The sequence below is a fragment of the Zootoca vivipara genome, chromosome 5, assembly GCF_965207765.1.
Source record: "Zootoca vivipara chromosome 5, rZooViv2.hap1.1, whole genome shotgun sequence".
NCBI classification, from domain to species: domain Eukaryota; kingdom Metazoa; phylum Chordata; class Lepidosauria; order Squamata; family Lacertidae; genus Zootoca; species Zootoca vivipara.
In genome coordinates this window covers 82,725,398-82,751,987 of record NC_142588.1, presented here as the reverse complement: position 1 = coordinate 82,751,987, position 26,590 = coordinate 82,725,398, and the positions used below count along the sequence as shown (strand labels likewise).

Sequence of the window (26,590 nt, the reverse complement as noted above, 5' to 3'; positions counted from 1 at the left end):
TGGCTAAAATACCCTGTCTCGCTCGTGCATGCTTCTCTTGTGCAGTCAGCTAGGACATCATTGCACAATTCCAGCAGATAAAGCAAGGAAATTTCCCTCGGCTCCCTTTTTTTCTGTCTCCCTCCTTATTTTTTCACATGACCTATCACTTGTCTTAATCTTTGCCTGTTCTGTTCCATTTCCCTTCTCTGCTGTCCTCATGCCCTAGTTACTTTCTGTTCTTGCTTCTGTTCTCAACCCTCCCTTACCTGCCCAGCCCTGCATTCCGCTTTTTCCTCTGATGTGACAATAGCCAACACTTTGCATTCACAAAAGATTTCATTCACTTTTAGGTAACAGCCTATTCCGTCAACAAAGGTGTTTTTTTTTTGCTATATGGAACAAAGGAGATGTTCTGCTGGTATTACATGCGTTCTGGTCAACTTTGGATGTGTGGCTTATTTGGAGATCTCTGCTAGAGGTTGTAACTAGGAAACAGGCTAGTTCAAATAATAAATGTTAGATCTTTGCTGGTCAGCACCTTGGCATGGACAGGAAGCCAAAGGTTCATAGTATTTATGCATTTAGCCCAATATTGTGCACTCTGCTTGGTCAACAGCTCTCCAGGGTCGTCAGCAGAGTGTCTTCCTCATTACCTGCTGCCTGATCTTTTGACGGCAGGTTCCAGGAATTGAACTAGGCACCTCCTGCTATGGTCCCACTGTGCACATTTGACCACAGGAAACAGCTGTTTGTCAGGGCCAGCGCTAAGCCATAGGTAGCAAGGCACATGGAGTTCTCAAAGTATGAGCTTTTCTATTTTAAAATGTGCAAAGTGACTTCTCCCAAGCTGGAGCCCTGGGGATGATTTCCTCGGAGGTGCCGAGACTAGAAAATGAGGTCCTACATCTGCAGCACGGAAGACTAACCTTGAACCTAGAATGGAACCTGTTGCCTTCCAGATCGTAGAATCACAGAACTGTAGTTGGAAGGGACCTCAGGGGTCATCTATTTCCCTGCAATGTTGGACTACAACTTGCACCAGTCCCAGCCAGCTAGGGATTATGAGAGTAGTACTCCAGTAAGATATAGAGAGCAGCAGATTGTGTGCATGTTTATCTTGTCAGTTGCTGACCAGGACTGAGCCAAGCTATCTGCCTGAAGGAGGCTGGGATAGATGCAAGGGAAGGAAACAAGCAGACAGAAAGACGGGCAGACTCACAAGCAGAGGAACCTAGAGGGAAACTGGGAAGTCATGATGTTGATGAGGCCAGAATCTTGCTGTTGCCTAGGTTTAACCTGGGAATTTTTATGGCCAGGCTGAGTCAGGGAGACCCAAATGGGATGCCTGGGGCTTGGGACCAAGCTGGAGCCTGGGAAGACAATGTTTCCTGTTCGACATTCACAGATAAGACAGATCTTTCTGTCTCTTGACTTGTAATTTTTTTTTAAAAGGGGGGGAAGCAGAGGGGCTCTTTGCACTCCTGATGTAGCACCTTGTAAGCATTTTGGGAAGAGCTGCTGCAGTGTGGGTGCAGTGTGGACTCTAAATGAAGCAACAGAAGCACCAATAAAGTGTGCACGAAATGCCTTTGACGGCATCTGCTGTGCAATTTGTGGCCGCCAGGAAAGCCCCAGTTGCATTGTGCTTCCTGGTAATGGCAGCGCACGCCTCGTGCCGTCTTCGTGATTGTGCAAGTAGGAAATGCTGTGGTTGCAAAACACCCTGCCGTTCTGTCTTAAAGGCTCACTTTGGCTCCTGTAGCATGCGAATAACTCTGCTTTATGTCTGTACCTCTTGGCGTGCCTACCTTTCGACAGTTACCTCCTGGAACCAGGTGCATGATTCTTGAGAGCTGCAATTTAAACCTTCCATACAAAACAGAGTACTACCATCCAGCCTCAGTTCATAACATTTTCAGAACTGAAGTGCTCCACAGCACTCACTTATTGTGATCTGTGTTGACCGTGAGAACCTGGATCAGTTGCAGTCACTGAGTGTGGGAAGTACAGTACAGTATTGGGTAAGCAATCTGTATCTCTGGCTGTGACTCATATCGGTTTGATCTAAGCTGCATGCCATTTCTGAAGGCTTCAGGAGCAGTAGACTCTGTTGCTGTCTGGCACCAAATAACTGTGTGTGTGTGTGTGTGTGTGTGTGTGTGTGCGCGCGCGCATATGTTTGTGTGTGCGGCTGACACATTCCTCTGGAAACACCTTGGGAAAGAGGACACCAGCCTATAGGAGCATGAAAACTGTTGTGCTGAAGTCATCCAAGACATGGCTGGGCATTTTACCACCCAAGTATTGCCAAAGAAACACTGCTATTTGTGTTGTTAGCTCAGATGGTAGATTCAGTAGAAACAGAAAGCAGGTTGTTGCAAAGATAAACGTGTTCTTGGTGCTATCAGATATTTGACTCTATATCACCAGTTAATCAACCAGTGTCCCAGCTGTCAGCCAGTAGTCCATTTATCTCATTATTTTGTCTCCCCCTTCCCCGAGTAGCCGTTTTATTTATCAAAGGTGCTGAATGGTGCATTTGACTGCCCTAATATTTTAGAATGTAATTCCATGACATGAGAAAACCTGGCACATTCATTGGAGGGGAATATAATTGCTCTTCTTGTTTCCCCTGCCCATCTCAGGTTTAAGAACTTGAGAAGAGCCAATGACCCAACTAGTGCAGAATCCTGTTCTCCCAGCGACTAGCCAAATACTTGTGGGAAACCCATAGACAGGGGGGCCTCAGCACAAGATCACTCTCCCTCCCTGCATTTTCCAACAGCTAGTTTTCAGAAGCATTACTTCTTCTGACTATGGAGGTAGGCTTCTCCTCCATGAATTTTTCTAATCCCCCTCCATAAATTTTTCTCCATGAATTTTTCTATTCCAAGGTCTGTATCCAATGCTGTGCATACTCAGAGTATTGTCACAAGTCCGAACTTGGGCCTGTGGTTAAGCTCTCCCATCAGCAGCCATTGCTTAGGTCTTTGCAGTGTGGGGACAAAATAGACCCGAGCAGAGCAAAGCGGCTGTGAGCTTCTTTTTAGAGATTTGCACACTTTTGGAGTTTGCTGGGTTACAACAGTATATTCAGTTACCTGTATAAATATATTAAATTGTTGAATTATTTTCTTCAATAACTAGCTGGTACACATGTTTGCTATAGGAGCTTCTTCTCATGAGCGTTCACATCCAAATAACAAACCATATGTCTGCAACTAAACTTTATTATTCTGAATGTGTGGTGCTAAAAATAACATGGTGTGAATTGTATTTATATATTCAAGAACTAATCCTGTACACAGCTTCTGCATGTTGTTGTATTTTTGCTATTTTCTGACATTATCTTTTCTCTCCTTTTGGTGTTTGGCAGCCGTGTCTGTGATTTAAGATACATTTGTGCGTGTTTCCCCCCCTTTGAAGTTGCTTTCTTGTTCTGTGATGTCATCATGCTGACCCCACGATCCCTGATTGGTCAGGATAATCAAAGTCACTAATTCTGAAAGGACAAAAAACCAGCAGCCAGCAGAAATTCATTTGTGTGGCGTCAGGTGCTCTGATTGTCTTAGTGTTGATGAGTACACTCCATTAAACAAATGCGTGTTCTGTACGTTTGCCAAGGCATGCATGAAGAAAGCCTTGAAATAAGAATGGGGAAATGGTTGGAAATTCCCGCTTGGGACAAGGGAGGATGGATATAACAAAGATTTGAATTCCTGGCAGGTCAAGCAGGTTTCGAGATTCCCATCAGAGGCAACACAATAGAGTGATGTGCATATTTAATCCCCGGGATATAAATTTTCTCACACAGGTTTGCTTCCTGCTCTTCCGGTTCACCCCATACCTGGCATAACTTGACCGATATATAACTGCTGTGGCATTAGGGGCGTGCCACTTTAGGGGGTGAAACTTAATTGTTTCAGTCTTAATTTATTCAGTCTTAAAATGTGGTTTGGGGTGTGAGGAATTCAATTCTGATATTATTTTTGTGACGACAACGTTTAGCTGCAATTCCCTGTTTAGTTTAACAATCCCTTCCTGTTTCCAGGGAATTCTGGGAAATTGTGCCCTCCCTTAAAGAGGGAACGTGAGACCTGGCAACAAAACCTTGTGTTGTGGGTGGGTATGATTGGATAGCCACAACACCCAATTGGTAGGTCCCTTAATGCAGGGTTCAATCAGGCCAATGGGATGCAGGCTAAACGGATCAAGGGACCTATATATGCTCATGCACGTGACCCAGAGCTTCCTCTTTCGGCACCTGCATTGGAACACCTGCCCCCCTCTCCCTACTTTTAGGGCTTGTGCGCTTGGCCTTGCTATGCTGTCGTGTGTCGTTGGGACAGGGGCACGGCAGGAATTTCCCCCACTTGGCTGATTAGCTGTTGCCATTTGGGTTTCGCCTGCCGCGTAGCAAATCATCACAACTTGTAAGGTTGCAGATAGACTCTGGTTCAGGTGATAGGGATGGGGGAACGCTCTCGCCATCCCTATGTGAAGGGTATTCCATTAAAGGAATCTAGGGACTCAATGGTTTGGTCAACCCCTGTGAGGGGGTTGTGCCCGTGCCTGAGTCCAGGGGGACATCTGGGTGGTGGACATAGCATGTCCCTGGCTTTCCGCCATTCCAGGTGTTCACCCTAGGCTGACCTATGCTGGTGCCCTGGGTCAGCGCTACCTGCAAGGGTGCAGGGAGCTAGTTGAACCAGAGGCTATGCAACCACTCACTTGCTGTATTCAATAAAGTGGTGGCCTAAATTCTGCCAAAAGCCAAACAAAAATTTGAGTCTTGTCTGAATTTATTTAAGGGGAAGGTTTAAAGGTCTGAACACGCAACTGTATTTCCATGAGGGGGATGGGGATCTCCTAACAATTGTCTTCTTTTTCTTTGGCAATCACTCGTAGCCGAGTAAGGTTGTCTTCCATAAACACAGTTTTAACAATGAGTCCGGAAGTGACTGTGGAGGCCAATTCTGGATCCACACGTGCTTCCACAGTGGGGACATTGGTTTCCAGGCGGGAGTTGATCATGGTGTGGATTTGCCAAGCGTGCCTTCCTCTTGGCACGTTTCTCCCTTGCATCCTGAGATTGAGTTTCTTCAAAGCCCATGACACCTTTGGTAAAGGCTGTTCTCCAACTGGAGCGCTTGTTGTCAGTTCCCAGTTGTCAGTGTTTATACTACATTTTTTTAGATTTGCCTTGAGACAGTCTTTAAACCTCTTTTGTTGACCACCAGCATTATGCTTTCCATTTTAAGTTCAGAATAGAGTACTGTAGTTGCTTTGGAAGATGACCATCAGGCATCCGCACAACATGACCAGTCCAACGAAGTTGATGTTGAAGAATCATTGCTTCAACACTGGTGATCTTTGCTTCTTCCAGTACACTGATATTAGTTCACCTGTCTTCCCAAGTGATGTGTAAAATTTTTCGGAGACACCGTTGATGGAATCTTTCAAGGATGGAGTGGTCCTATAAGTGGTCCATGTTTCACAGGCATATAGTAAGGTTGGTAGTACAATAGCTTTGTAAACAGGCATTTTGGTTTCCCTGTGAATGTCCCGGTCCTCAAACGGGAGAAAGCCGCACTTGCAGAGCTCAGGCGATGCTGGATTTCGGCATCAATGTTGGCCTTTGTGGAAAGGTAACTGCCTGGGTAGGAGAAGTGATTCCCAACTGTATTTCCGTGAGGGGGATAGGGATATCCTAACAATTGTAAATCACCATTGACAAGCTACAGATCCTGGGATTGTTGTTGTTGTACGCCATGCGTGTTTAAAGTGGTAAAGTACTGCCTTAAATGTATAGGGCAAATGCAGCCTTTGTCTGCTGAAACTAGGGTGGTTCTGTGTCCTGCCTGTCTTCTCTTTTGAAGGGGTTCTGTATTTGAAAGGCTGCCTGCTCCCAAGGTCCAGCTTAAAGATAAAGATTAAAGCACAGTTATCTGGTTGCTGTGATTGTTTACTTCTCTCTTCCTCAGCACAGGGTGGGGAGATTGCCTGTGTTGCTTTTTAGCGGTGGCATTTCTCTCTCTCTCTCTGTTTGTGATACAGATTGACCCAGAACCGCAGCAGTACATGAGGAACAGCCTCAGACTGTGAAATTTGGGAGTCTTGATTTAAATTCTCTTCTCGTCTGGAGTGATTTAAATGCAACGGCATAAATAAAGCCACTTCTTCTTTTTGCCTGTCTGGGGGTGGATTATTTACATATTTAGTTTAACTGAAATAGATCAGAGAGGTCATCCGTTCTAACCATTTATACTCAGACTGGTGGGTGGAGTTGTCACATGAAGTTGACATAGGCAATTTAATTTTTAATTTTATTTTAAGGATTCTTCAGTTAATCAGGAAGCAGAGTTCACCTGAAATGGACCCAGAAGATCAGTTATTCATTATTGTGAGATAATGTTCCCTTGGAGCAACTTTGTGAGGAGTTGGCAATAGTGTTGGCTGCAGGTTTTTTTTGGGGGGGGGGGGCGGGCGGGCAATATGTCCTCAAGATGGCTCCCGTTTCTTCACACCTCTATATTTGCAGCAAACTCTCTCCTACCAGGCCCAATGAACACCATTTCCCAGAGGGAGACCCCAAGGCAAGTCAGGGGCGCTACTTAAGTCTCTTCACACTTCTCACTCTTTGCATGCTCAGAGAGGAGAGGTGAACAGGTGGGTATAGTAATTAGGGGGTGAGGGAGAGCAGTAGGGCCAGGAGCAGGGAGAACTTCAGGTAGGCTCCTAGATGATGCTGGCCCAAGGCAGGACCTGGTTCTGATAAGACTGTCAGCATCTGGGCATTGCACTGTGCTATATAAGCAAAGAAAGGCTATATCCATCAGAGATGCTTTTGTTTTCCCTGTTTGGGAAGACATTAATGTGAGAAGCAGCCCAGAGGAAGAAGACTTGTCTGTTTGAAACCTGCAAGTAAGGTGCTATGTGTTCCCACTTTTTCATTGCAAATCCCCCTGAAAAAACATTGCTTTGGAAATAATGGGTGGAACTCCTGCCTTGGCAATAAAAAACAGAAGAAACAACCATTGCCAAAAAAAAGGCATGCACTGTGTTGTCATCTCCTGGAAGATGGTGGTGATTAATTTTAAGTGATATTCCTGTCTAGTAGTGGAGCACCCCTACCCCCCCCCCCACCCAATGTGGATGCAGCTTGTCCCATTTTAAAGAAGCAGTGATTTATGCCACCTCTGTGGCCTCTTCAAAAGGTCAAGTGTGATGGCAGCCAACTGTGAAATATGAAACCGGCACCTGTAGTTTGTGCTGTGTGCTTTTCATCCCCAGAAGCACCTTTGCCACAAGCATAAATCCCGCTGTGAGGACAGCAATTATTCTCAACTTATTTTCCTTTTCCACACAGTGTCAATATGCTGGTCCCCAATATGAGGCAAGGTACAGCTGGAATCAATAAATCAATCACTAGTTTGCAGTTGATTTAGTGGGTGGTGTTTTCATAGAATCATAGAGTTGGAAGAGACCACTAGGGCCGTCCAGTCCAACCCCCTGCCAAGCAGGAAACACCATCAAAACATCCTTGACATATGCCTGTCAAGCCTCTGCTTAAAGACCCCCAAAGAAGGAGACTCCACCACACTCCTTGGTAGCAAATTCCACTGCCGAACAGCTCTTACTGTCAGGAAGTTCTTCCTAATGCTTAGGTGGAATCTTCTTTCTTGAAGTTTGAATCTTGTAGTTTTGTTGTTGTTGTTGTTTTTTAAAAGAAAAAAACAAACCACCAACCCTTGGAAGGGTTTTAGAAATGATTGCCAGCACTGCAATTAATTTATTGGCTAATAGAAATGCCTTTTCCGAACTGACCTTGGACAGTTAAAAATATACAGTTTAGGTTTCCCGGAAAAATCATACAAGCAACACGCCAAATTAAAAACCAAAAATCAGTAAGATGACAATTGCAACCATCTCAAAATATAACAGTCTCATTAATGAAAAAATAACCAAATGTTAAAGGTTCAGAATTTTAAACAGCCCACTAAAAGCCTCTAAGAACAGAAATACACCCAAAGACCAGTGACGAGGGAGCTTTTGGATTAAAACCCTATCCAGAACATTGGAGATGAGGTAGGTAGGTTGGGGGATAGAGTAGGAGATTGTGACGCAAACCTGGTCCCAGACTGTTTAAGGCTTTAAAGGCCAACACCAGGACTTTGAATTGAGTCTGGGAACAAAAAGAAAGTCAGTGTAGGTGGAGCAAGATCTGACTAATATGATCGGTACCCATTCTGCTAGTAAAACAGCAATATTTATTTTCTGCTGCGTTACCGTATCCAACAATTTGGCTAATAATATTACGTTGAGTTATGAAACCCAGGGCAAGCAAGGCAACACCTTTTATTGGAACAGCTAATGTTTTAAATGCTAGAAGTGGGAGTTGGTGCCTCCTCCAGTGAGGTATTCGAGGCAAAAGTAAGACATGATGCGGTTTCATGACGAGGTTAAGTGCTTTAGGGCTGCAATTCTCTCCGCGAATGCTTGGGAGTAAGTTAGCGCAGCAACTTGATGCAAAAAATTTTTGGGCTACCAGAAGTTTTTCAGCCACATTCCGATGCAATAGCAAGCCTTGGTTTTAATGCCATGAGGACAAGCCTTGGGCTTGTGCCCTCTTCCTGGGTGTGACTGTGAGGCAGATTCGGAAACTTTCCTTTCTGCTGCTTGTGTTGACCATAGTTGCTGGAGCTGCCTTGCTTCAACAAACCATAGCTGAGATGAGCTATAGTTTGACTGGTAAGAACATCACACTAAAGTAGGTTAATCTGAAATGGAAGTGCCTTTACCGGAGGGAAGGGGAGGGAGAATGCGAGCCGGAGGCATGAAAAAGCTGCCTTCTGGGTAATTCTCTGGCATGTCCAATAGCTAAGTGGGGCTTTCAAGGGGACACCATCAGCCACGCTTGTGTCAAATGAGCACACTGTGTTGCTTGTACCAACCTGGCCCATGTGTAGATTCAAATTCTCTCTCTCTACTTTGTTAATTAATCCCTTCAGCCTGTTTCACTTGATTAATGCAATTTGGAGTTCTTCTTTCACAGCGATTTGCCCAGCAAGCATTGATAAAGTTATGAAGTCTTAATAGCTACCGCAGGGACCTTCATGACAAGAGAGGAACTGGTACAAGAAGCTCCCTGCTGGCGTTTTCCAGGCAGTGAAGTTAGACTCACCATTGTCTTGTAAGAGTCTTAAGGGTAGCACTATTGTTGGAGATGTGGTCCAACGTCACTCAGGCGCGGGGAGATGCAAGTCTTCAGACAGCCATGAGCTCACTTCTTGTCTGGTTTTTCCTTACGAACACTGAGAAAAAAGACCCATGTTCAATGGTAGTTTTATATATATTGTTCTGCACACCGACAAAGCATCTACTGTACTTTATAAAGATTTTGTTTCCTTTTCTCTTTTTGTAATAAGAAGGTGTACTAAGGTAAAACTTTATGCAGCTCCACTGGTAAACATTGCCACTGGGAAGGCAATTGAAAGAGTGGAAATTGTACCTGCAACAAAAGGAGATAGGATAGCCATCTTCAGATACCTGAAGGGCTGTCACATGGAAGATGGAGCAAGCTTGTTTTCTCCTGCTCTGGAGGGCAGGACTCAAACCAATGGATGCAAGTTGCAAGGAAGGAGATTCTGGCTAAACGTCAGGAAGAACTTTCTGATAGTAAGAGCTGTTTGACAGTGGAACTGTCGGGAGGTGGTGCATTCTCCTTCCTTTTAAAGCAGAGGTTGGATGGCCATCTGTCATGGATGCTTTAGTTGTGATTCCTGCATTGCAGGGGGTTGGACTAGATGACCCTTGGGGGTGCCACTCTACAGTTCTATAGTTCTTTGATGTGGATGCACTTTCAGCCCTGGAGAGTTAAATGTACCAGGTGTGCAGATTTGATTTTAATTTTAATTTTTTAAAAAAATTGATTTTGCAGCTTCTTGGAATCCTGACATTTAACCAGAATTTTTAACCACGTTAATGCAAAACAGCAGCGTAGTTTGGGGATTCATAGCAATGGCAATTTCCCGACTCCAGAAGTGAAAGTATGAAAGTCTACTGTTGCCTTTCCATACTTGACCTTTAATGGAAAGCTTCCCACTGGAAGGTTTTGTGATCCCTTCCTTGTAGCTGGCTATTGTGAAACCTGTTGTGAAACAGCTGTTACAAGGAGCTAATGAAACATGGGGAGGGGGGATATCAAGGGTCCATCTGAAAAGTGCAGTTTCCACCTGCAGGCAACGTGTGAGAATTTAACTAATGTGTTAAAAGCTTTTTGAATTCAGCATGGTTGAGCTACTGAGCCTTCTCAGTTCGCACATCCTTCAGACTTCTGCATCAAATCCTGACATTTTAAAATTTAGAATGCGTAAAGCAAAGCGTTTCAGAATGTATCGCTGTTTTTGCGCCCTGAACAAACTAGACTTGTCCTCTATTCTGGTGTGTGTGGCAATTGCCGACCACAACTCATGGGCAAAGTTGGATCATTATGGGTGGCCTCTAGTGTCTGTAAGATACCGGTACTAAAGGGAAGCGGTCCCTGATCGCGCATGGAAAAGACGGAGCACTGAGGGGCACATACATGCTCACAACTGGGTTACTTACCCAGGTGAAACACCTTGCACCATCTCACACGTGGAACTTTCCTATGAATTTGGTTCATGCGCTTAACTGTGAGTCACAACCCAGTTGTGTACTTACCACATATAAATTAACCTGGACTGTAATATAGATATGAATGGTGACTTGAGCATGAGAGAGGAGGGAGGGTTCCAAAATCACTTTGTTCCTGGTTCTTGGTTCCATCCCTGGCATCTTCAGTCAAAAGGATTAGGTAGCAGGTATCTCTGCTTGAGACCCTGAAGAACTGCTGCCAGTTTGTGTGGGCTATACTGTACTGGGCTTTGTAGGAAGCTGTCTTACACAAAGCCTATGTTAAAATGCAGGAACTGCCTGTGTTTTGTCTCTCTATCCCACAGGAGACTGTACAATGGCTATCTGGAAATACTGGGATTGAATCAGGAACTTCTGCATGCAAATCTTGTGCTCTGCTAATGTTGTCAAAATACTCCCATACATGTGAACATTTTCCATTGAATTCAGTACAGTGGTACCTCGGTTTAAGAACAGTCCGGTTTAAGAATGATTTGGTTTACAAACTCTGCAAAACTGGAAATAGTGTCTTGGTTTGAGAACTTTATCTCGGTCTAAGAACAGAATCCGAACAGTGGAAGGGCACCGGCGGCGGGAGGCCTCATTAGGGAAAGCGCACTTCGGTTTAAGAACAGTTTTGGTTTAAGAACGGACTTCCGGAATGGATAAAGTTCATAAACCGAGGTACCATGTACTTCAAGCACCTTGTTTAAAGGCTCTCTGTGAACTCTGTGAGTTGCATCTGACAGCAAATAAAATATGCTATGGTTTTTGTCTTTCAGCTCCATATTGCCTTCTGGCTTGGTAGACCCACAATTTGATTTTCCTTATCACTTGATGACATTTGTTTTCACGGGGAAAATGTTGCTTTCTCCCATGCCTGGGCAACTTTTATGAATGCAATCTTATCGGCATGAGGCTGCTGAGACTTCTTACAAAAGTAAAGCCTCTCTCAGCTTCCTCTGCCTGACGTCGTCAGTTAACACGCCGTGGTACTACTGTTCATTTTGTTTCAGGGTTGCAGATACAATAGTTAATTCTGACCATACGGCGCAAGTAGTTTTGTGAAACAGTGGGAATTTTGCAAAGGAACTGAAGAGCACTGGCTATAATGGTGCCACTCACATGCTTAAATGAGCAAACATTTTAGCATCTTATTTAGGGCCTTGCGTTCAGAGGAGTGGCAGATCTCTAGTGTTCATCTCCACTGGTTGGGCAAAGCTATCCTTGAACCCAGCGGAAGGGAGCATTGGACCGAATTGTTGTAGACCAACTTTGGATAAGCCTGACACGGTTCCATTTTGCATACTGGTTTTTGCTTGTGTGTGTTTAGTGAACCCGTGGCTTGAGGGATGGTTTCAGCTGTCCTTGGCTCTTGAACTTTCCCCTTCTGTGCTTCTAAACTAATTTGCTATGTTTAAATCCCATTCCTGCTCCAAGTTGCTCAAAGTGGCATACATGGGGTCTCCCCCCTCCTTTTTTCTGCCTCGCAATGACCTTGCGAGGTAGGTTTATTATTATTATTATTATTATTATTATTATTATTATTTATTATATTGACTGAGAGACAGTGGCTACCCCAAGGTCACCTGGTGAATGTCATGGCCGAGTGGGGATTTGAACTGTGCTATCCCGGGTCCTAGTCCAACATTCTTAATCACCAAACCATACTGGCTTGTGCATGTGCATGTGAGTATTTTAACACAGATCACTCAAAACTACACCCCACACTACACCCCACACTGGCTGGCTGAAGTCCAGCAAAGACTATAACATGATATGATTTCTGCATACAATTTGTATCTGCTCTGAGACTTCAGCGGAAGGCTAGTAGTCCTGTTAGCAGTTGTATGTAGTTGTATTAGTTGATCATTATCTCCCAAGGCTGGCTCTATGAATTTCTTTAATCCGTTTTTTATAAATCCATCAAAGATGGTGGACATCACTGTCTTTAGTGGGAGTGAATTCTATCGTTTAAGCATGTACTCTGGGCCCAAGTGCTTTATTTTGTCCATCCTGGATCTTCCAGTGTTCTGTTTTGTTGGATATCTTCTCCTTATCTGCTGTCCGTTGCTGGTCTCCCCCCCACTAAACTAAAAAGCCCCCAGTGTTGTAACTAATAGGGGATTTGCGCCAACCCCTGGGTAATTTTGGTCGTCCTTTTCTGAAGTGGGGGCTGATCTCATGTATGAACTGTTCAAGAAGTGCAAATTTATCACCACCAGAAAACAGTCGTACCTTGGTTTTTGAACAGAATGTGTTCTGGAAGTCCCTTCGACTTCTGAAACGTTCGGAAAACATAGCGCAGCTTCCGATTGGCTGCAGGAGCGTCCTGTAGCCGATTGGAAGCCATGCCGGATGTTCAGCTTCCGAGGCAAAATTCACAAACCAGAACAGCTACTTCCAGCTTTGCGACGTCCGAATTCTGAGTTGTTTGTGAACTAAGCTGTTCAAAAACTAAGGTACGACTGTATTTGTCAATAGCAATACAATATATTTCAATGGACTGTTCACTTGCACAGGTACACAGAAAATGTTTGTGTAATATATATTATAGAGTCATAGTCAGAAGGGGCGACAAGGGTCATCTAGTCCAACCTCCTGCAATGCTGGAATACCCCTTAATAACCATCTCTCTCATACAAAGAGCCCTGCTTGTCCCCAATAAAAATATTAGGTTGATTTTGGAGAGGTGTTTGTGCTTGGTCAGGCAGAGTCATAATTGCTTTGGCTTCCATTCCCATTTCAACAGCATATAAATAACACATCCAGTATGTGACTTGAGAGTAGCTGATAAGCAAAGCAGGATTTTTATTTTTATTTCTAAAATGATCATTGTAGTATGAGATGTTATTGCTTAGGGGGGATATATCGCACTGCAATACTGCGATAAAAAGATGGAGATAAATGTGTAAATAAACTCTTCCAGCATCTGTCAAATAGAATGTTTGTTATCTTTTAGAAACTATGATTTGGCACAATTGATGAATGCCAGTAAGAAGCCGTTTCTTGACTAGTAGTTTCTTTTGGGGAAGCTGGAAAACGGGGGAAACAGCAGTTTATTGCAAAGACCAAAATTAAATGTCTTGTTTACTGTTTCCATGTAATGCACCTTGATCTAGGAGAATGCCAGGAAATGCTTTGCATCTGTGAATACTTGCATTGTGAGACTCTTATGGAAAGGACTGGTGTTGGGGGGGGGGGAGGTGGAAGGAAGGAGGAAAATATTTTGCCCGAGAGGAATAAAAACGAGGGAGACATAATAAGGCACCTGTGAAGGTTTGTATCGTACTCAGTGTGTTTCTGCTTCATTATTCAGCTTATAACCAAAGCAACATACCAAGAAATAATACGAATCCAGGCATCTTTTAGATGCCCCAGGAGGGCTTCCTTAAAGCTGGCTGTTCACACAGAAGGGTTTATATTAGTGGGAAGACTTTGTGAAGAGCTGTCAGGAAGAAAATCTTAAAGCACTCTATTTCTTAAAATGTCTAACCTTAACAACACGGGCCCCATTGCTGGTAGCTCTCTGCAGCTGTGTGTGTTAAGAGAACGTCTCTTGTCTATTTCCAGACCTAGTCTGACTATTACACAAAAGGGATGTTATCTAGGAATAAATTAGAGGCAGTCAGCTGGCCCTGAACTGACCTAGAATTTTCGCCCCCCCCCTCCTCTCTCTGCATTTTTAAAAAGCCTCTGATCTCTTTGGCCTCGGGCGTTGTACCCTTATGGGAAGCCACACGGACGAAATTTCAGACTTGGGCCATATTCTTCCACTCTGCTTAATGGTTATCTGCATGGCAATTAGGAAAATGCCTTAGATCGGCGGTCGCCAATGTGTTGCCTATGTTGTTAGACTACAGCTCCCATCATCCTTTACCATTGGCCATGTTGGCTGTGGAGGATGGGCATTGTAGTCCAGCAACATCTAGAGGAGGGAGCAAATGCTTTTCATTTTGAATCTGAAGTACCGCTGAGCCAGACTTCTTGAAAAGACGGGTTGTATCCAAGAAAATCATCCTGTTAGCTCAAGAACATACACCTGCACAATGAGAATTCCTCTCCTTTTCCTTATCTGCCCCCCCCCCCAACCTGCTCCAGAGACTTGGGGGAAAACCCCAAAGCAGATTTGAGGGATCATGTGGGGAGAAGTGTTGGAACTGCAACAGCAGGCATTGTTCATTAACTGAAGGGTTAATTTTTTTTAGTCTGCATTCTGACAGCACTCTGTTCTGTTTTCTGGTGTTTCCTTACCTGATAATTTCGATGTTTTATGTGATCTTTCACACACTGCAAAAGACACGTCTAGAAATCTGGTGGAAGTTTAATGCTCATTTGCATGTTTATCGTTTCCAAGAAAAAGAATCCATTTTCCAGCCCCATTTACTCAGAAAATCGCAGGAGTTTTGCACTGCAAATTTGATGACATTCGGGGCAATATCCTGGCATGCAGTTCTTCCCTGCCCTTTAAAACTTAGTGAAACATGGCAGTGTATTGATCAGAAAGTGACGGTTCTGTAACACAAAAGGTGTAAAAGACACATTAGAAACCAGGACCGAAGTACCAACATTATAACCAGCAAAACTAATGCAATAAATATTATGCCTGAATTTAGCCCCTGTGTTAAAGTCACCTAGCCAAGGGCGGGATGGGTGGAGGTGTTGCTTAGCAACCACAGACCAGCAAGGTGTCCACTGAGATAGCAAGTGCCCTGATAGGCTGTATAGCTCTGAGGTAGTTTTTCCTCTGTTTGTTTAAGTGAATGTCTCCCTGCTATGTAGAGGTCTGAAGCACTCTGTGTTTTGTTCATTTTTCTCAGTAAAGTGTTCTCAGGATTTCCTTTCTCTCTGGTCTTCGTCTGTGTCATTTGAGTGACTTTGCTAACGAGGAGAGGAAGCATTCTTGTGCAAGCAGAAGTCCTTGTGCCTAACTGTTGGGGCGACTTCATTGAGTACAATTCATTATATGTGAGAAAATTTAGGAGGTTTTTCTATTTTTTCATTCCTCCTAGGAAAAGAAGGCTAGCTTGTTATTTTTCTCTCTGAATAGTTCCAAGCTGTGTGTGTGTGTGTGTGTGTGTGTGTGTGTGTGGTGGCCCCATCTCCTCCCTCTCACCAGCCATCACACCCCCAACTCTATGTGCTCCTGAAATTTTATGAGTTTTTCGAACACGTTTTATATCACTATGTGGAGCCTGCATATACATAAGATTATTGTCGTGTGTGCCACCACTGCCACTACATTGTTTTGGTCAGGGTGCATGTTACGAATTTTCTAGATATGCCCTCAGAAGACCTACACCTCCCCCCCCCCTCCCCGGCCCCATGCTCTTCAACGTGCAGTGGTTCATCATCCAGAAAATTCTCAGTGGCACGAACAACATGAACTGCTTTCTGCTAACCTTTCTTGGGGTTTACGTCTCTGTCTTGCATGCGAATTGCCCATATAATGTGTCAGATTACCATTAATTTATAATGGGCAACTGTTGTGTAAAATGACCTGGCTTGCATCTATGCCTCCTTCCACATCGGAACATTGGTGCTATACATAACTGCAGTTAAGAGACTTATCAAGACTTTATCTTGACAAGCAGAAACGACCAGCACGTCTTGCTGTTTTATTTATTTATATTTTTGAACAAAACAGTAGAGAGGAAATGTGCTTGTGTCTCTCCCCCATTGATAGGCTTTTAAGCAGGGCCGCCCCTACTGTTAGGCAAAGTAACAGTGGCTAATTTTGTCTACCATGAAAGGGCAGTAGTTGTTTTTTTTAAATAATAATAATAATGCAAAGCTAAGCATTGCAGAGGATTGGACTAGATGACCCTCGAGACCCCTTCAAACTCTGCAATTCCATAATTCTATTACTCTCTGATTATTGATGTACCTTTACAGTGTTCTTGGGATTTTTCTGCCTCATGTGCCAAATTATTTTGGGCGCACCCAACTAAATAATTGTGTGACTTCTCACCTTTCTTCCCCCTGCGCATGCCCCACACAGTCCCAAATATGCTCCAGAGGGTTGGAGGAATCCCACAGAACAGGGGGCGTGCAGGGGAGCAGAGGAGGGGAAAGTCCAATTTGCAAGCAGAAGTAATTTTGCTTTTAAGCCACAGTTGGCTACAGACCGGCCCATTCCTTTCTCCTGACTATGGGATGACTATTTTATTTTAACAAGTGATCACAGGAGCCCAAGGCCCCTCTCACCCATCTGCATCGGCAACGCACATGTGTGCATTGATAGAATGGCAGGCTAGCACACACTACCGGTGGCATTCATTTCGCTCGGTGGATCAGTATATCTGTAGGGCTGGTCCAAGCTGTATCCTTACTTGCTTCTCTACTTCTTGGTTTATGTCAGTGGTTGGGAAGCTGTGGCCCTACAGATGTCGATGGATTCCAAATTCCAACATCCTCGAGTTGGCATGGCCGATGGACAGGGAGCTGTAGTCCAAAACACCTGAAGATTCATTGCCTCCTGTCTGGATGCATAGTTCTTGAGCCAGGTGCAAGAGGGCTATATCCAAATCCAAGACAATTCCATGCATATATTCATGTAGAAGATCTCAGGTTCAATCACCATCATCTCCTCCACGCTGATCTCTGGTATCTGGAAAGACCCTTGTGTAAGGTCTTGGAGAGTTAGCGCCTACCTGAGTAGACAGCATTGGGCTAGATAGACTAGCGACCTGAGGCAACTTCATATGCTCAGCTGTGTTGAACTTTGTCCGTCTTTATTCATTGTCCACACCTGTTAAGGAACCTCTGCCTATCTACTACGCAACCAAAGTCTTCTGTTGAGGGTTTTGGAGCACACTATTGGGGGAACAGTACGTATGCCAGTCTCTTCTAACCTGGTAGCCTCCAGAAATTGTTGGACTTGTAACTCTCTTCAATCCTGGCTATTGGCTGATGAGAGCTGACCTTGAAGAACATCTAGAGGGGAACCAGGTTATGGAAGACTGACAGGTGACCTGGGCCTATTGAGATTATAGCCTAGGATGGCACTCAACCTTCCTCTGCATATTGTAAGGGATAGTTGATCATGAAAGAAAGGCTTTTGGAAATCCAAGGAGAGAAGCCAGTTTGAGAACCACTGCTTTAGGAATGAGCACATTTGAGAGAACCCCATTTTGGAGTGAAAGCCAGCTATAAGGATGGAACATCCAAAGTGTTTGGGGCTTTATGTGCTACAGAGATGGTGTTGGATGCCGGAGAGAGAGAATCTTTGCTGTATGTGTGTTTTTATTTTGCTTAGTTTATCTGTGGTTGTGTGTCCACAAAACTGGCTGTATTAAGTTACTGGAATGTGTGCAGGGCTGCAGAAGACGTTTTCAATAGGGCAGAATTTCAGGCTCTAATTTAATAACAAGACCTCTTCTAGATAAACACCTGCAGCCTTTGGCACTGAATTTATTTAGTTCAGGATACAGCCGTTCTCTGGTATACTGGGAGCATCTTTGAATTATCATTTAACAAACCACTAGGTGAGTAAATTGGCTTTTTCAAGTCTCTTAATGAAATCTTGCTTCCTGGTCACAAGGTGCCTGTTCTTTAGTTCCACTGAGAGGTCCCTAATGAAGAGGGCAAAACCATATTAATGGTAGTCTTTCTCCTAAAGGCGCCCCGGGAAATTTGCATTTGCTGCTTGCTTCTGACTGAAATATTCTCTGAGGAAAAGTGTGCATGGCTTATCTTAACTAAAATTTGCGTATTTGTTGTATTCAGTCAAATGTGTTTATTTGGGATAGGGTTTTATTTATTTGCTTAAAGAGGTGACAGGTTGCATTAATAATAAGAACATAAGAAACTGCCTTGAGAGCCAGTGTGGTGTAGTGGTTAAGAGCAGTGGACTCGTAATCTGGTGAACCGGGTTCGCGTCTCCGCTCCTCCACATGCAGCTGCTGGGTGACCTTGGGCTAGTCACACTTCTCTGAAGTCTCTCAGCCCCTCACCTCACAGAGTGTTTGTTGTGGGGGAGGAAGGGAAAGGAGAATGTTAGCCGCTTTGAGACTCCTTCGGGTAGTGATAAAGCAGGATATCAAATCCAAATTCTTCTTCTTCTTCTTCTTCTTCTTCTTCTTCTTCTTCTTCTTCTTCTTCTTCTTCTTCTTCTTCTTCTTCTTCTTCTTCTTCTTCTTCCTTGTACCAAGTATATTCCTGGTATATCTCAGCTCTTGGTTCATCTAGCTCATTGCTGTCTACGCTGGACTGTTTTCAACCAGTCCAGAACCAGTCTCAGAGTTGTTGTGAGGATAAAATGGGGAGGGGGAGCCACCTTGAACTGATTGGAGGAAAGGTGGCATAGACATGTCATTTGATTGATTGACTCTCTTTTGCAAACTGATTTGAGGTTTGTTGGTTTAGAACATGCATCCCCAAACTGCGGCCCTCCAGATGTTTTGGCTTACAACTCCCATGATCCTTAGCTAACAGGACCAGTGGTCGGGGAAGATGGGAATTGTAGTCCAAAACATCTGGAGGGCCGAAGTTTGGGGATGCCTGGTTTAGAAAATCAAGTAGTATATATATTTTAAATAAACATACCATATGTAATAATAACAAACTAGTTGGCCCTGCCACATTTCACCCAGTGGATGCCAAGTCAGACTTGCCACATTTTGGGGAACTGGCAGGGAAAGCGAGGTGCGATATTCCTACGTTGTGGTGTTTGCTTTAGCTGTGTAGAACATGCCATTCTCTTTCCCACCCCCAATGCTCTAATGCAGGGGTCAGCAAACTTTTTCAGCAGGGGGCTGGTCCACTGTTCCTCAGACCTTGTGGGGGGCCGGACTATATTTTGGAAAATATATATGAATGAATTCCTCTGCCCCACAAATAACCCAGAGATGCATTTTAAATAAAAGTACACATTCTACTCATGTAAAAACATGCTGATTCCCAGACTGTCCGCGGGCCGGATTTAGAAGGTGATTGGGCTGGATCCAGCCATTGGTCCTTAGTTTGCCTACCCACGCTCTAATGCGACTTTGCGTTGTGGAAACATACCCCATATTAAGCCCAGGTAATATTGAAACAGAAGCTTTCGTCTTCTTTTTCCTCAGAATTTGCTCTTCACTGATGTGGGTGCTCTGCTCGTGCAGACTAAGGGCTTGCTCTCTTTGGGTCAGTGCTCCTAGAAGAGGGGGAGAAAAGGGGCTAGCTTGTCCGCATGAGATTGGTCACTCTGACCACGACATAGACTCCTCTCGGGTGGGCATATAACTTCCCCTGTGACATTCCTCGGGTAAAGGTAAAGATAAAGGGACCCCTGACCATTAGGTCCAGTCGTGACCGACTCTGGGGTTGCAGCTCTCATCTCGCGTTATTGGCGTACAGCTTCCAGGTCATATGGCCAGCATGGCAAAGCCGCTTCTGGCGAACCAGAGCAGCACATGGGAACGCCGTTTACATTCCCACTGGAGTGGTACCTATTTATCTACTTGCACTTTGACGTGCTTTCGAACTGCTAGGTTGGCAGGGGCTGGGACCGAGCAACGGGAGCTCACCCCGTCGCGGGGATTCGAACCGCCGACCTTCTGATCGGCAAGCCCTAGGCTCTGTGGTTTAACCCACAGCGCCACCCACGCCCCTCATGAGCTTAATGTTAATGTCATAATTCCCAGGCGTGTGTAGGATGTCACGCTGAGCTATTATGGAATTACTGTGGTGAAAAGTGGGAGAATCAAACTTGCCACCCACACGAAACCGGTAAAGGCATCCTATCAGAATTCTGAATATCAGAAGCTGAGCAATAGTCCTGAGCATTTCACAGACAAAAGGAGAGAGGGATTTGTAACACCCCATCCTCATCCTTAGGAGAATTGGCACCAGCTGCCCAACTGCTGGATGTTTTCTCCAGGCTTTTGAATGCTCTGTTCATTTGGCTGCAATTGTCTGTCATCCCAGGAGAATGGCTGTTTTGGGATAAAGGCATAATAGGACTATGGATCAGCGGCTCCAGTGTGTGCAATAGTGGATTGTGCATAGCATGGAACTGTAGTGTTGATGTGCATTAGTGGTAAAAGCAGTGTGTCCAGCTCCTGTTTTGAGGTGCAACTACTTAGGGAGCTCCATGCTACCTCTCCCCACCCCCAAATGTATTGAAGAAAACACTCCCCACTGCAGCCAGGCTATCCACCATGGAAACTGTTCTCCGCTGTTTGTTTGCCACCATGGAAGGTACTGTAGAGTTCTTCCATGTAAGGAGGGACTCTGCCCCATTGTTTTTGATGTAAGTGGCTACAGTAGGGGGGTATGGCTGCAGTATACATCTTTTGAGTGGGGTGGGGGGCTAGATCTATCCCACATGGTGCTATAATCCCCCTCATGCAGTCTTTCATGGTGGAGAAAGGATTGTGTGAACTTCCCCCTTGAGACCCTTGAGAGGGACCTGAATGTTGAAGAATGATCTCCCTGGCAACTAATCCAGAGTGCGGCAGCTAGACTGGGGATTGGCAGCGGCCGCCGGGACCCTATAACACTAACTGCTTTGGCTCCCAGTATGTTTCCGAACACAATTCAAAGTGTTGGTGCTGACCTCTAAAGCCTTAAACTGCTTCAGCCCAGTATATCTGGAGGAGCTTCTCCACCCCCATCGTTCAGCCTGGACACTGAGGTCCAGCTCCAAGGGTCTTCCGGTGGTTCCCTCACTATAAGAGAACCAGGCAGATGGACTTCTCAGTATTTGCACCCACCCTGTGGAAAGCCCTCCCTTCAGGTGTCAAGGAAATAAACAGCTATCTGACTTTTAGAAGACATCTCAAGGTAGCCCTGTAAAGGGAAGCTTTTAGTGTTTGATGTCTTACGTTTTGTTGGGAGCTGCCCAGAGTGGCTTGGGCAACCCAGTCAAATGAGCGACAAATTAAGTAAGTAAGTAAGTAAGTAAGTAAGTAAGTAAGTAAGTAAGTAAGTGACACACTTTTCAGACATGCATCATTTCGCGACATAGTAATTCAGTTTTACTAGCAAACTGGAGATTAAACTAGCTCCTTTCCAGCCCTGGGAGGAGCGTGGGGAGCGTTTGCGCAACACACCAACACACTAACGTGCCACGACACACAGTTTGGAAAGCTCTGCACTGGGGGGAAAAGGAAACTGTTAACAATGCGTTACCCTGTGGGCAAAATAGGGGCAAAATAAGGATTGTGATTTATCTGGGACAAATGGAAAAGTGGAGAAATAGGAATGGTGGGAGTGTCTGCCCGACAATGACATACAGAATAACAATCAGATAGTGTGCGCGCACCAGACCCAAATGCCACAGACGTGCCGTTAAATAGTGGCTTATAGAGAGTAGATGCAGGAAGCCAGAGGTGATGATAGAAGCCTAGACCTATGTGTGAATACTTAGAGTAAGCTGCAGCGCCTGTCGCACCCATGACATACACATACACACCCACCCACACCCTTTTCTGGTTCACAGCAGCAGAGCAAGCCATGCCAAAGGTGGTTTGCAATTGCAAATGAGCAGCTTGCTTCTGGCAGAGTGGGTGTCCCTTGGATTTGTGTCACCCAAGGCAGCTGCCTTCCTGGGGAAAGAGGGTCTGTAAGCTGTATTGAGGTGCCACAGCATAGTGTCTCGACACCCTAAAGGGTGCGAAGAAACTGGCCGAACCCTGACCTCGCGCTGCATCTTCCATTTTATTTTTTGCCGTTTTGCATATCTGCGTCTGTTTGGCTTTTTCCTTTTCAGCATGGCTGCACCTTTGACAATTCAAGCCTAAAAGGTCATCTTAATTAATATTTCTGGATTAGTGGGATGGCAGACGCGGCGGTTGCTGGTAACAGCAGAGATGGAGCCTTGCTCAGAAAATGGCTTTTCAGGCTGGTGCTCTGGAGCAGAAACATTGCAATCGGGCAGCCTGATATAATTTGAAACGTGCTGGTTTATTTATTTAATTTTTTGCAAAAAAATAAAAAAGATTGCAGGAAGAAGTGTTCCTTTCCTTTTTTAATTCGAGGAATTTCCATTGGTTTTCTGCGCGTTGCTGCCATTCCCCCCCCCCCCCCCCCGGTTTTATACAACAACCAGTTTGTACTGGTTAGCTCAGCAGTGTGGATTGACATAGTGTAAGTAGTAGTTACAGGTAGGTAGCCGTGTTGGTCTGACGCAGTCAAAATAAAAATAAAAAATCCTTCCAGTAGCACCTTAGAGACCAACTAAGTTTGTCATAGGTATGAGCTATCAGATACCTGAAGAAGTGTGCATGCACACGAAAGCTCATACCTATGACAAACTTAGTTGGTCTCTAAGGTGCCACTGGAAGGATTTTTTATTTTTATTTTGATAGTGTAAGTAGGATAGCATTAAAGGCCTACCTGCCCCAGTCTAAATGGGGGTACATAGCCTGAAACATGATGTAGTATATTGTCATAATATTGCGACGAATCATCCCAATCTTGGAGTGGCGAGAGACAGCAGGGGTGCCTGCGCTTAGCTAGGCTTAGGTTTCCTTGGCATGAAAGTCAATGTAAACTGTGGTGTTGTTAAGATATACTGTATGGTTTTATTCATAATCTTTATTCATAAGCATTGGCACTTTGCAAGATCTTGCTTTCCCATTCAGTTTCCAAGGGAGCCCCCCAGCTGTGCCATGGGTTCAGCACAGAAAACACGTCTCTGTGTCTCCACCTTCCATCATCAGTCCAACTCACACAAACAATTCTCCCCTTTGTCCGATTGTGTGGCATCCAGTCAGGTGAGATGGGGACAGGCCCACCCATATGCCTCTGTGGCAACAGAGCTCACTCTTTCAAGATGCAAATGGCAGATCCTTAGCTGAGCTTGACAAAGGAACTGGCCTATGACTGGTTCAACAATCTTCCTTCTATAGTTTCTAGTCTTCTGTATACAGACTTACAGGTTTGGAAGGGACCTACGGTATCACGCAGACCAATCTCCCAAACCCATAACACTGTTAATCTTAGAAAGATTATACGTGTTGTCAAGGTAGTACATACCACCTTGCTTAAGAGGCTTTGTGAGGACAGCAGACCAGGTAAGGTGAACGCTGTTGCACCTTCTCATTGGTTCTTTGCCTGCAGGCTAGCAAAGCAATGCACTTTCAGATCTTGACTACTGGTTGTGGCGGAGGGAAAATATTGGCACTAGCAGCCAAGAAGATTTTTTGCCCCAGCAGGGCTGAGTCAAAAGATGGCATCTGTAGGCAATGAGAAATCGAAATGTTAGCTAGCTAATCAATCTCCCAGACTTTATATTCAGTTTCAGTGTGCCTCGTTCCATTTTGGGGGCAAAGTACAGAACTGGGATTCTTCCCATTACACATAGCAATTAATTGGGCTGTAGACTGGCTTTGTGGGTATTGAAGATGCTAATATAATGCCCCTGGCTGGGGGTGGAGGGGATGCGGTGGGCGAGCAGGAGGAGGAGGTGCAAACAGGAGATCCAGCCACGGAGGGAGGGAAGCATCGGGAGAACATTGGGACCCCCTGGAAGATCTCTGGGCAAGCAGGAAGGAGGAATTATGGGTTGTTGTTTTTATTTTGATTGTGTATTTTGTGGTTTTATATTCTGATTTTATTCTGTGAACCGCCCTGAGAACTGCGGGTATAGAGAGGTATATAAATTCCATCCATATTTCCCAAGTGAGACCCATGCCAAACAGCCCTTACACTGAAGTCCTTTCTGCAAACAGACATAAAGTGAAGCAGAGCTCGCGAGGGATGTAGAGGAGAGTGGTTGTTGCAAAAACCAAACCAAACCAAAACAAAACACAAAACAAAACAAAACACATTCCAAAGGCCAGATAGAGGTGTCCAGAAGGCCACATTTGGCACCCCAGGCCAGGGCTGAGGTTCCCCACCCAGACCTGTAACGGATAGTCGAAGGGGAGAGGCAGACAAAGGCAGAAAGGGAAGGATGGAGGCTAATGCTTTTGCCCATGCTTGACATTTGTAACAGTTGGTCGTTGTCTATTTGTCCATGGCAAATAGAAGGGGAAGAAATGGAGGCAGTGAGAGATTTTACTTTCTTGGGCTCCTTGGATCACTGCAGATGGTGACAGCAGTCACGAAATTAAAAGACGCCTGCTTCTTGGGAGAAAAGCAATGACAAACCTAGACAGCATCTTAAAAAGCAGAGACATCACCTTGCCTATAAAGGTCCGTATAGTTAAAGCTATGGTTTTCCCAGTAGTGATGTATGGAAGTGAGAGCTGGACCATAAAGAAGGCTGATCGCCGAAGAATTGATGCTTTTGAATTATGGTGCTGGAGGAGACTCTTGAGAGTCCCATGGACTGCAAGAAGATCAAACCTATCCATTCTGAAGGAAATCAGCCCTGAGTGCTCACTGGAAGGACAGATCGTGAAGCTGAGGCTCCAATACTTTGGCCACCTCATGAGAAGAGAAGAATCCTTGGAAAAGACCCTGATGTTGGGAAAGATTGAGGGCACTAGGAGAAGGGGACGACAGAGGACGAGATGGTTGGACAATGTTCTCGAAGCTACGAACATGAGTTTGACCAAACTGCGAGAGGCAGTTTAAGACAGGAGTGCCTGGCGTGCTATGGTCCATGGGGTCACGAAGAGTCGCACATGACTAAATGACTAAACAACAACAACAGTTGGTAGTAAGAAGAAAACCCAGCGATCATGTGGGGAAAGGTTGGTTTTGAGGAAGGAGTTGTGTTGGAAAAGAACCAGAGCTATGTGGGAGGAAGGACCTGTGATCACAAGGGGCTTGTCTTGTGGTGTCTGGCCCCCACATGGTTGCATTTTAGATGGCCAGCCACATGTCTGCTGTGTGGTTTGTGGTTTTTGCTTGTGCTACTTTCTGCCACGGAGGTCTCGGTTCCCATAGCCTTTTGGTGGTGGAAAGACAAATAAAGGTATTTGGGTGGGGAAAGGTAATGGCAAGCCCCCTGGTGTTTGTCTGTGAAATGAGCTCTGTGGTGGAAGGTTGAGATTTGCTAAACAGAATGTAGCACATCGCTATAAGCAGCAAAACCCCAAATTCCATAATCTATATTTTAAAAAGTGACTATATTTGGTCTGAGATTATGCTCTGCTTATGCTGCTCTGGTCTCCATTTAAGCTTTTCTGAATAATTTACAGAGCTCCATTAAACACTTTCATATTTTGATTCCTAAATGCCAGAGAACATTTCCTGAGCTATTTCAGCTCCCTGTATTCCCTGGCACAGTGCTGCGCTCTCCAGCTCTCTGGTCTCTGTGATTCTAGTTTGTAGTACTGAACAATTTGCAATTTCTCCAGACAAAGCAAGTATAGCCAAGGCCACTTCAAGACTGGTCTCCTTCAGCGCCAATTTCACAGAGTTGGAACTTGGGGGTCTGTGCTGCACCCCCCTCTGTTGACCTGGTTGGGTCCTGCTCCTGTCTTGGCACTTCCATCCCAGATCCGCCCCCTCCAGCCCCCATGCTTCCTGGCCATTATTACAGACCAGTCTGTCCCTAATTGATGACCTGCAGATGATCCTAGAATCCTAGAATTGGATCATGGTGGTCATCTAGTGCCACCCTGTGCAATGCAGGAAGCTTTTGCTTGAACCCACAACCCTGAGGTTTAAGAGTGTCATGCTTTACTGACTGATCCATGTTGGGCAACCAGCAGGGGCTGATGGGAATTGTAGTCCAAGAACTCTAAATATTCTTTTAACAGCTCTGTTGCAGCAAGTCGAAATGGATTGTCCCTTCCTGGCACACACTTTTAATGCTTGCAGGAGAAGATAGAATCCTGACACGTATCACTGATTGTGAGTTCTCAACTGGCGCTTGCTTGGTGTGGTATCGGGATGTGTGATCTTGCGAAAGGACTTAATGGATGTGCAAGAAGTGTTGACACCCTTTCATGTCCTCTGTATTCATCTGAAGTTCAGGATAGCAATATTTTTATACAGAGATGGTGCTGATGGTGGAGGGAAGGTGTCAAGAATAAAGAAGAATCATTATTCCATTGAAAGCTGTGTGGGT

At 44.9% G+C, this 26,590-nt stretch overlaps 1 protein-coding gene across 6 annotated transcripts in view; it reads left to right on the top strand.

Annotated features, from left to right (window-relative positions):
* Positions 1-26,590, top strand: part of TNIK (TRAF2 and NCK interacting kinase) — a 278,512-nt gene that overhangs the window by 17,697 nt on the left and 234,225 nt on the right. The window contains exon 1 of one of the 6 annotated variants that reach the window (XM_088669854.1): positions 1,894-2,003. The exons of the other annotated variants lie outside the window; for them this stretch is intronic. The gene's annotated coding sequence lies outside the window, so the exon portion shown is untranslated. Of the gene's footprint in view, positions 1-1,893; positions 2,004-26,590 lie in introns of those variants that run through there. 6 annotated transcript variants of the gene reach the window in all.